This window comes from Arachis ipaensis, chromosome B7, assembly GCF_059453495.1.
Source record: "Arachis ipaensis isolate K30076 ecotype BB chromosome B7, ASM5945349v1, whole genome shotgun sequence".
Taxonomy (NCBI): Eukaryota; Viridiplantae; Streptophyta; class Magnoliopsida; order Fabales; family Fabaceae; genus Arachis; species Arachis ipaensis.
The window spans coordinates 101872853-101885022 of record NC_142442.1 but is presented as its reverse complement, the minus strand read 5'-3'; the positions used below and the strand labels follow the sequence as shown (position 1 = coordinate 101885022).

General features: G+C 40.8%; 1 non-coding gene across 1 annotated transcript; it reads right to left on the bottom strand.

Moving 5' to 3' along the window:
• Positions 1–6492: 6492 nt before the first annotated feature.
• Positions 6493–6599, bottom strand: LOC148553544 (small nucleolar RNA R71). The gene has a single exon (XR_015892521.1). It is a non-coding gene; the product is annotated as a small nucleolar RNA R71 (small nucleolar RNA).
• Positions 6600–12170: the final 5571 nt, after the last annotated feature.

The following is a 12170-nucleotide window of genomic DNA, read 5'->3' as shown; positions in this document are numbered from 1 at the left end:
AGCTGGGCGTGTGAAATTGGCGTGCCACTTGGAGCAAACGCCACAAAAATGTATGGGCGTGGCACGCCAGGAGCTGGGTGTGGCACGCCAGTATTGAATTCTAGAAAGGATCCACAAGTCCTCTATATGGGCGTGGCATGCCAGGAATTGGGCGTGGCATGCCAGTTATGATTTCCAGAGGAGCATGTTTGAACACTTTACATGGGCGTGGCACGCCAGGGGTTGGGCGTGGCATGCCAGCACAGTTTTCCAGAAGAGGACACCCAAAGCCTTTACATGGGCGTGGCACGCCAAGAGCTGGGCGTGGCACGCCAAGAGCTGGGCGTGGCACGCCAAGAGCTGGGCGTGGCACGCCAGTGTAGTTTTTCAGAGAGCAATGCTGAAGGCCACTAAAGGGGCGTGGCACGCCTACTGCATCACATACTATGGGTGTACCACTTGAACCGTGGGGCGTGGCACGCCAGTTCATCCATCCAAAGGGGATCATCACTTGGGCGTGCCCCTTGATATCGAAGGCGCACTTGGGCGTGCCATGCGAAGGCCCAGGCGTGGCACGCGAAGCTTAAAAGAGCCACACTAAAGGGGCGTGCCACTTGAGCATCAAGGTGTGGCATGCTAGTACAAGTTTCCAGAGAAGAGGTTGAAAACCCAAAAGGCTGGGTGTGCCACTTGGTGTCGAAGGCGTCGCACGCCAACTCTCAATTGTCACTTGGGTGTGCCACTTGAAGACCCAGGCGTGGCACGCCAATACTCAAGGAATCCAAAGCAAACCTGGGCGTGCCACTTGGTGTCGAAGGCGTGGCACGCCAAGCTCTCATCCTCACTTAGGCGTGGCACTTGAGCATCCAGGTGTGGCACGCCAATGATAGAAAGGGCCAAAGCAAAGGCTGCGCGTGCCATTTAGTGTCGAAGGCGTGGCACGCCAGCTCCAGAATCTCACTTAGGCGTGCCACTTGAAGAATCAAGATTTGAGAGATTGAATCACCAAGGGATTGGGGTTCAATCAATCATGATTGCCAAGAGGTCAATGAGTTGCATGATTGAAGATGATATGAATTGGATTTAATCCAAGGAGAACAACATCTCCTGATCTCAATGAATTCCCTCTATTCTTATCTTCCACTTTCTTTATAGCTTTCTTTACATTCTATCAAATCCCCATTCCCATTTACAATTAAGTCATTTATATTTCTGCAATTTACATTATTGCCATTTCCTTTTTTGCACTTTACTGCTTCTCTTTACTTTTGATTCATTTATGTTTCTGCCATTTACAATTCTGCAATCACAATCTATTTTGCTTAGCTTAACTAATTTACCAATTGATTAAAATTGCTCAAATCTACCAATCTCTGTGGATACGATCCCACTCCACTGTGGGTTATTACTTGATGATAATTTTGGTGTGCTTGCCAAAAGAACGGATTCATCATTTTTATATGTGGTGTGAATTCCGGCCATCAGTTATTTCTATACTTTGTTATTGATCTACTATTGTTCCTTTTATTTTCTTTTAATGCAATTTGAGATAATTCATGTTAATTGTGCTTTCTTTGATTATTGTTGTTGATTCTTTTTAATAAATTGTTGTTAGATTTCATTCTTGTTATCAATTTACTATGCTTTTCTTTTATACCTTCCAAGTGTTTGTCAAAATGTTTGAAAGGATGTTAGAGTATAATTTTATGTTCTTGGCTTGGGAAGGTAACTTAGGAATTCTTGAGTTACTAATGTCCAAGTGATTGATAGTTGGTAGCCATTGACACTAGCTCTCATTAATTCAATTAGTGAATAGCTAGTACTTATGGACTTGGATTGATATAGCTCACTTGACTTTCCTTTGCTTGTTAGAGGATGACTTAGTGGGATTGATCCTTGCAACTTTCATATTGTGGTTACTAATAAGGATAGAGATCCTTGACCACCAAACCTTTCCAAGACCTTTTCATCATTTGAATTCCTTTATCACTTACTTTTCTTGTCTCTTATTCAAAACCCCAAAATATACACGTCCATAGCCAATAACAAGAACACTACCCTGCACTTCCTTTGAGAGACGACCCGAGGTTTAAATACTTTGGTTATTAGATTCATTAGAGGTTTGTACTTGTGACAAACAAATTTTTGTATGAAGGGATTATTGTTGGTTTAGAGACTATACTTGCAATGCGATTTCATTTGTGAAATTCTATACCACCAAAAACCCATTCATCAGGGCACGCACACATGATCCTGCTTACAAAAATAAAATTCTTCTGTGCACATGCACAGGCTTATGCGTGCGCATACTTCTCTATCCCCGTTCTATTCGGAGCACTCACACACCTTGTGCGAGCACACACCTCCCCTGTTTTCATGTAGTGTGCGTACGCATACCTACCTGTGCGTACGCACACGTGCTGTTTTGGGCAAATTTTGTTTGTGCTTTTCCTTAAGCCCTAACACACTTCCACCCCCTCCATCCCTCCCCTACCTTGCTTTTCCATGTTTTTCTACTTGTTTTAATTAGTTTTCGTTGAATTTCATTTTAATTTTAGTAATTCTATTCGTTTTGCTTTAGTTGTTTGTTATTTGAATAAGATGCAAGTGTTTGTTTTATGTTGATTGGGTTGTTTCTTGGTTGAATTTCGTTAATGCACTTGTACTTTGCCTTAAATTACTAGCACCTAATCGGATTTGCACATCTACATTTTGTTGCATATTAGGTGAAACTTTTATGAGTGCACATGGAATTTAGTGAATTAAATTGAATTGCTTGTTCACCATCAATTTTAAGTCAGTATAATTACATCACAAGGTCTTTGTTTCTTGTTAATGATTTGCATTTGTTTGAGTTGGCTTAACTTGATTCTATCAAGTTTGTCACTTTTTGTAACAAAAACCTTAACCGTGTGATTATTTGATTTTTCCTAAGGATGAATAAGTAATTTTCTTTTCATCATTGCATTGGTTATTGTTTGTTGTGCTATTTTATATATCAATTTTACTCTTTCACTTTCACACCATCAATATCCAATAATTCTTAAAATTTAATTCACTATTGTTGTAGTTCCCTAAGTTTGCATGTGCTTAAATGTTGCTCATCCATTACTTGAATCTTAGGCCATTTAATTGAGATATTCGTGATTCTTTTTGCTTATGTGGATGCCATTTTAACCGGTCGTTGCGTGTATTCTAACCCCGCGCATAATTGCAATACACACATGGCTTATTATTCTCATCATACCACACCACTATGCAAAATTCCTCAATTAGATACTTATTTGCTCCCTCATTTATCTTTTTGTGCTACTTGACCTATGATTCCTGATTATACTTTATTCATTCTTCTTGAGGATGAGACATGAAGGCAAGGAGCCGGGAGAGGAGAAGGACACCGAAGAGGGAGATGCCGAGCATGCAGTGGACTTGGCGATTTCCACACAACCCAAGCCCCCGCATCCACCAACCTAAAGTGGAGGAACTTCGAGACACCCCCCCGGATTATGTTCGTGCATAGAGGACCGTGCAACACTTAAGTATGGGGGAAGATTCGTCATAGGTTTTATGCACTTTCTTGAGCTATAAGTAAGCAAATTGGGTAGAAATTCATGTATGCCTATATTCATTCAACCATGAGTAATTTGATGCAATTTCATGATGATTTATGCTACAATTACTTGTATGCTAAGAATGATAAAAATTCTCATGATTTTAGCAAGGCTTTGATGCATTCATTGGTTGATGATAGGTGAAGGAAAGTATGGAGGAAGGTAGAAGAAGGAACATGGAAAGGATGAAAAGGAAGCAATGTTGGTGGCCAAGTTGGACCACCAACGTTGCCTCAAACGTTGGAAGAAAAATAGAGCATTTCTCTGCATGATAGCTGATGCTCACGTTTGAGGTAGCGTTGAACATCCAACGTTACCCCCAACGTGGTCATAAAAACTTCAATTCTGGAGCTGAATGAATTTTAAGTGGAGCGTACGCGTCTATGATGCGTTCGCGTAAAAAAGAAAATTTTGATATCTACGCGACAGCGCACGGTACGCGTACGCGCCAAAATCGAACGTTAGAGCTCCAATGTTGCCTCAAACGCTGCCTCCAACGTCTGCGATGCCAAGCCCATAAATTGGAGTTGAGAATTTTGAATCGACGCGTACGCGCGGATGAACAAATACCAATGTGTGCGGAAGCGCACAGTACACGTACGCGTGAAAACGCCAACGTTGGAGGGAACGTTGGAGGTCCAACACTGAGGCCAACGTCCCCTACTTTATTTTTAAACTGCAAAATGAAAATCTTGCATCAACGCGCATGCGTGCAGTACGCGTATGCGTGGATGAACATTTTTTACCCTTTTGCGCAGAAGCGCACGGTACGTGTACGCGTGGGTTAGCTGACGTTGGCCCTCCAACGTTGAGTCAAACGCCAATGGCAGCAAGCTTTCTGGTTTTGCTGGTTTAGTTCTATATGGCATTTGAGTCAACATTGGCCCTCAAAAGTTGACTCAAACGTGAAGCATCAGGATTCAAAATTCACATATATCTCTTCTCAACACCAAGGAAAATCAATTGGAGCCATTTTCAACCCAATTCCATCAAGGCCAAAAGCCCAATTCAAAGCTTGAAGATCTATGGAAGAAAGTGTATAAATAGCTTAGAATTTAAGTGAGGGAGAACTTTTGGGACCTTTTCTTTTCACTTTTGAGCTACTGGGCACTTTTACATCTTTTGTATTTTTCATTCTCTGTTAGTTAATTTCTGGAATGTATCATTCAATTCCAATTTCCAATTTTACAACTAATTCCCTTTCATTGGGTTAGGGAGCTCTGTGTAATTCAATGGATCAATATTAGTTTTCATTCATCTTCTTCTTTCTTTTCTCTTGATTTTGCTAGAAAGCTTTCGTTCTTCATCGAATTGGATAGTTATCTTAGGAAAGAAGCTATTCATAATTGGATCTCCTCAGAACCTTGGAAGAGGAATGAGGAGATCATGCTAGAAATGCTTTCTCACATTGGATTAGATTGGGGTTTGGATGGATATAGTGTCATGTAATCCTACCAGCACTTTGATCTATGAATTTGTGTAGTATAATCAGTGACCAAACTTCATCTCTTCCCATGAGTACTTAAATCAAGGAATTGGGCAATTGTTCATGCTTAGAGAGATTGGTGAGCCAAGGAATTGGGATCCAATCACTTAAGATTGCCAAGGATATCAATGAATGCATTGATTGCAGAAGAGATGAAAATGAATTTGATCCAGAAAATTGTACATCTCTTGAACCCAATGAATCCCCCATTCTCTGATCTACCCATTCTATTTACTTTCTGTCTTTAATTTCATGCTAATTCCCATTCCCATTTAATTTCTTGCAATTTCAGCTTCTGTCATTTAATTTCAGCAATTTAATTTCTGTTCATTTACTTTCTTGCAATTTAAGCTTCCCGCCAATTTACTTTCTGCAATTCTCATCCAATTCTGATTTTGCCCAACTAGTATAATTCTCCAATTAACGTTGATCAATCTACCAATCTCTGTGGGATTCAACCTCACTCTTTTGTGAGTTTTTACTTGACGACAATCCGGTGCACTTGCCGGAAGGAAATTTGTTGAGAGGCAAGTTTTCGCGTATCAAGTTTATGGCGCCGTTGCCGGGGATTGGTTTTGTATTGACAATTACTAAATTGAAGGATAACTAGATTGATCACTTTACTTTTTCTTTTGATTAATGCAATTTAATTTCAGTTGTTCATTTTATTCACTGCTATTTTCTTTTAGTTACTTCTCTTTAATTTTATCTTACTTCTTTACTTTCCAGCAAGCTAACCCACTAACCATTTGATAAATTGCTCTAACCAAGCTAACTATACTCTATTTTAGTAGACTCTGCACTTGCTGTTTCTTATACTTGTTCATTGTATGATAGGTAGGAGAAAGGAAATTTCAACCTCATTTGATAGTGAACCAGAAAGAACCTTCCTGAGATTAAGGAGGGAAGCAAGAGGAAAGAGGGTTGTTGGTGCAGAAGAAGAGGATGAATACTTTGATATAACCATGGAGGATGATATGGAAAACCATTATGAAGAAGAGGTGAATAACAATGCCAGAAGAGCTGGAGCCAACCCTGCTGGGCAAAGAGGAGAGTCCTGGGATCATACATCAATCTAAATCCAGGAAATTGTGGTAGCAGCATTCAGAGGCCAACTATCCATGCTAATAATTTCGAATTGAAGCCTCAGCTCATAACTCTTGTCCAGAATAACTGTTCTTTTGGAGGAGTGCACATGAGGATCCTAATGAGAATCTCACTAAATTCCAAAGGATATGTGACACGATTAAATCCAATGGTGTTCATCCTAACACCTATAGATTGCTACTGTTTCCATTTTCTTTGAGGGACAAAGCATCAAAATGGCTAGAGTCATTTCCGAAGGAAAGCTTGACAACCTGGGAAGATGTAATGAGCAGATTCTTGACAAGGTTCTACCCTCCACAAAGAGTAAACAGGCTAAGAACTGAAGTTCAGAAATTCAGACAATAAGATGGTGAAACTCTTTATGAAGCCTGGGAGAGATTCAAAGACTTGACAAAGAAATGCCCCCTGACATGTTTAATGAGTGGGTGCAAATCCATGTCTTCTATGAAAGGCTGAATTGTGAATCAAGGAAAGCTGTAGATCACTCATCTGGAGGTTCCCTAAACAAAAAGAAGACCATTGAAGAAGCCATTGATGTTATAGAGACAGTGGCTGACAATGAGTACTTTTATGCCTCAGATAGGAGCAACAACAGGGGAGTCTTAGAATTTAATCATATGGATGTAATTTTAGCCCAGAACAAGATGATCACCAAGCAACTGGCTAAATTGACCAAGAAAATGGAAAAGACTCAGGCTGCAGCTATCCACACTCAACCATCACCCCAAGAAGAGTTGGAGACAGAAGAAGGAGTTAACTAGGAGGAAGCTAATTACCTTGGAAACTCATCTAGGTCAGCTAATGATCCTTACTCTAAAACTTATAACTCTGGTTGGAGGAACCACTCAAACTTTGGGTGGGGGAACCAACAAAACTAAGGCCAAGACCACAGACCACACAATCCAACCCAGTACAGCAATTCAACTCACCAAAACTCCAACCAAAAATCATACATACCACACAAAACACTCATTCACAGCCACCATACTACAACCACAACAATAACTCTCCACACCCCAATTCCAACCAATCAGCACCACATGATGAGGACAGAATGGCCAGGATGGAAGCTATGCTTGCAAACCTTTGCAAGGAGTTTGAAGACATAAAGAAATTCAAGGAGGAAGTAATATCCAATCGAAAAAATCAAGATGCGACCACTCAGAAGCTTGAAGCACAAGTTGGGTATTTGTCTAAACAAGCCCCTAGTTACAGTTCCAGTAGTGATACCAAGACAACTTCAAGAGAGGAATGCAAAGCTATTACCCTCAGAAGTGGAAAAAAATTGGAAGAGAAGTCAATGGACACTAAAGAGGAGAAAGAGGAGGATAGTTCAATTAACAAGGAAGAAGCACAAACACCTACTCCCAGTTCATCAGAAGAAAAGGAAGTTCTAAAGCCATATGTCCCAAAGGCTCCTTACCCTCAACACCTAATGAAGAATGCAAAGGACAGCCAGTTCTCCAAATTTTTGGAGATTTTCAAGAAACTTCAGATCAACATTCCCTTTGCTGAAGCATTAGAGCAAATGCCACTCTATGCTAAGTTTCTGAAGGAATTGATGACCAAGAAGAGAAGCTGGAGGAATGATGAAACTGTGATACTAACTGAGGAATGTAGTGCTATTATCCAACACAAGCTACCTCAAAAATTGAAGGACCCAGGAAGCTTCCAAATTCCCTGCATCATAGGGGAAATAACAGTTGAAAAAGCCTTGTGTGATTTGGGAGCTAGTATAAATCTGATGTCCTTAACTATGATGAAAAGAATGAAGATTGAAGAAGCTAAACCAACAAAAATGGCTCTTCAATTGGAAGATCGGTCATTCAAATTCCCTCATGTAATAGTAGAAGAATTGCTAGTGAAAGTAGGAGACTTCATCTTCCCTGTTGACTTTGCGATATTGGACATGGAGGAAGAAGCTAAGGCTTCAATAATTCTGGGAAGGCCATTTTTAGCCACTGCTAGAGCCATCATTGATGTCCAAAAGGGTGAACTTACCCTTAGGTTACATGAGGAGAGGACGGTGTTCAATGTATTCAAAACCATGAGCTATCTACCAGAGTCACTGGGAGAGTGTGTGAGGCTAGATGCAGTGGAAATTGTAGTGTAAAAAACCTTTAAAGAAGCACTAGGAGAATTGACAGAGGGTGACTCCATGTTAAATGTTGAGGTTGCTGATGGCAACTCAGCTGAAATGTCTATTCCAAGCACATTGGAAGAAAGGAAAAAGGAGAAAGAAGTTCCCAAACTAGAGCTGAAAGCACTGCCTCCTACTCTCAAGTATGCATACTTGGGAAGTAATGGAATTTACCCAGTAATCATCAATTCTGGCCTTAGTCATGAACAGGAAGAGGAACTAATCAAGGTGTTGCAAAGGCACCAAGATGCCATTGGATGGACCTTTGCGGACTTAAAAGGGATAAGCTCATCCATATGCATGCATAAGATCTTGCTGGAAGATGATGCCAAGCCTTCCATTCAAGCTCAGAGAAAATTGAATCCAGTCATGAAAGAAGTGGTTCAAAAAGAGGTTATGAAGCTTTGGCAGGTAGGAGTGATCTATCCCATTTCCGACAGCCCATGGGTGAGCCCTGTCCATGTGGTTCCAAAGCAAGGAGGGATCACGGTTATACCCAATGAGAAGAACAAACTCATCCCCACAAGAACAGTAACAGGCTGGAGGATGTGCATTGACTATAGGAAACTCAATGAGGCAACTAGAAAAGATCACTTTCCACTTCCTTTTATGGACCAGATGCTGGAGAGGTTAGCAGGACATGCATATTATTATTTTCTTAATGGATATTCGGGTTATAACCAAATAGTGGTGGATCCAAGAGATCAAGAAAAGACATCATTCACCTGTCCATATGGAGTTTTTGCTTACAAGAGCATGCCTTTTGGATTGTGCAATGCCCCTGTAACTTTCCAAAGATGCACGTTGTCTATTTTCTCAGACATGATTGAAAAATTCATTGAAGTCTTCATGGACAATTTTTCAGTTTTTGGAGATTCCTTTCCTAATTGCCTTAATGATCTTGCCTTAGTGTTAAAAAGGTGCCTGATAAACCCCATTTTTAGGGTTTATCATGTATAGATTTTAAGGGTTCTATCAATGATCTTCCACACTTATCCATAAAAAACTGCATGATTTTGTGTTCCTTTCCCCATTTGGCTTCATAGGTGAAAACATGCTTCTTTTGCATCAAAATTGATATATTGTAATCCTCCTCTATTACCATTTGATGCCGTGATCCATTTGTTAAGTGGTTTCAGAAGTTATAGCGCAAAAATGGCTAAGAGTAGTGAAGGAAGCATGCATGAATGGAAGGAGCATGGAATAAAGTAGAATTTTGGAATTTGGGCATGGGCGCGCGCGCACACCGTACGCGTACGCGTGGATGTGCACCCCAGAGCCGGCACAGTGGAGCCGAACGAGAAGCCAGCGTGCCTATATGGCTGGGCCACAAATCGTTGGACGCGCGCGCGGACTATGCACCTGCGCGTAGGTCGCGAAAAATCCCAGGGGCACGGACGCGTACTGTGCACGTACGTGCCGATGTGCGCACGTGATTTTTGAAAAAGAAAACGTGACCAGCTTTTTTAGGCAGTCCCAGGCCCTGTTTTGGGGCAAGATTTCGGAGGAAAAAGCATAAGAAGACCAAGGATTAGGGGGGTTGGGACAATTAGTCATAATTCTAGATATTTTGGGTAGTTAGTTACATTTTGCTTTTAGAGAGAGAAACTCCAACTTCTCTCTAGGATTTCACTTTCTCCATTTCAATTCTCCTTTGATTTCTTGGTGAGATCCATTGCTAATTCACTTTTACTTTGATACAAGTTGTAGATCTACTCTTCTTCTACTCTCAATTAATGTTCTTTTGATTCTATCTCTTGGATCTAGAATTGTGACTTTGTTATTTTGAATTTTGGTTAATGAATTGAGGAATTTCATTCAATTGCTTGATTGTTGATGATTGCTTGGATTAGATAGCTTTAATTCAATTCTTTTCTCTCAATTACATCATGTCTTCTATGATTGCCTACCAATTGTTTGTGAAAATGACAACCCTAGCTATGGAGTAGATTTCTCTTACTTGGCTTGGGGGTTGAGTTATTGGAGACACTCGAGTAGTGGACATCAATTGTTGACTAGGAATTGAGAATTGCTAATTGACTTGGAGTGCACTAAAGCTAGACTTCCCTAGGGTGAGACTAGGACTTGTGACTGAAGTTAGTTACTCTCACTTGACTTTCCTCCATTATTAGGGGGTTAACTAAGTGAAGCAATAATAAACTCTTATCACAATTGAAGGAAACTATAATGATGGAACCTCCAATACTTACCCTTATCCAAGGCTTTTATCTCAATTAATTGTTGTTTACTTTTGTTAGCTTGAATTCTTGCACCAACTCTCAAAACCACAAAAGACTTCTTAATCAATGATGTGTATTCTAAGGCAATTCCTAGGGAGAACGACCCGGGATCACTACTCTCGGTCATAGATTTTAGAATTGTTTGATGCGATATTTGCGTGTTGGTTAGACTATACTCACGATTGGATTCATTGCTAATTTCTAACCGGCATAAGAATATTACGCTAATCAAAATGGCGTCGTTGCCGGGAAACTGCTTATGTGTGCCATTCTATTGGTTAGTGTGAATATGTTAATATGTGGATACTTGCATTTCTCTCTTGATTGTTTGTTTGTTTGATTGTTAGTTAGGATTAGTCTTTGCTTAGATACCAATTGATGTCATGAGCTTCTTATCTCCTTCATTGTACGATGCGTACGCTATCGAATCCGGGCTTAGCCCCATTTGATTCGGAAATTGAAAGAACTTTGCTCCATATTAGGCAAGCTCAGAGGCAGTTAGCCTTTGAGGAAGGTGAAAAGGTTTTTACCAATTCACCAACCATATCCGAAGTGGATTCCGACTCGCCATCCAAAGAAGGCACTAATTACTCTTCTGTTGATACTACTAATAGTTCTTCTTTTGATCTAGGTGTTGACAATATGGCCGCTCCAAGGAGAGTTACTCTCAAGGAAGCGGGAGCATCGGACTTTGTTCTCCAACCTCTTCATGTGCTTCATCCCAACTTGAATTCAAACTTTGAACTCAAGACCGCTCTCATCAATCTTCTACCAAAGTTTCATGGACTTCCCGCACAAGATCTAATTAGACACCTCAAGGACTTTCATGGTGTATGCTCAACCACTAGGCAGGAAGGATCCGATGATGTGGCTATATGGTTGTTTGCCTTTCCTTTTTCTCTTGAGGGAAGAGCCCATGAGTGGTTTTATACCTTACCTATTTATGTTGTCTCCAATTGGGACTTGCTTAGAAGAGAATTCCTTGATAAATTCATGCCCATGGAAATGACGGACAAGCTAAGGAAGGAAATCTCATGTATAGTACAAGGCGAGATGGAAACTCTATATGAATATTGGAAACGGTTTCGCAAACTTCTTGACTCATGTCCGAACCACATGATTGACACTCAAGTATTTCTTAGCTATGTGTGCCAAGGCATGAGAGAGCAAGATAAGAATTTATTGGATGCTTCAAGCAACAGTTCTTTGTCAAAGTATAAGACAGCGGAGGAGACATGGCAACTCATTACCGACTTGGCCGAGTCTACTCAACATGCTAGACGGAGAGTCAACCGCCCAAAGGCCGTGAATGAAGTCACTTCTAGTGGTGAGACCGCTACCCTCACCAAGACCTTGTGTGAGATGACAAGTCTTCTAAAGCAACTCCAAGTGAATCAACCACAACAACCTCCACCACCTCCTCAACCCCAATAAAGCCAACAATTGGTCCCCCCAAAAAGTGTGTGGCATTTGCTCATGCTACTCCCACTACACGGATGAATGTCTAAGTCTCCAAGAAGATAACACTCTAGCGGCTACCCACAACTTTTATGATCGCTCCTACTATGAACACACTAATCAAGGATACCATTCACAAGGGAGCAATT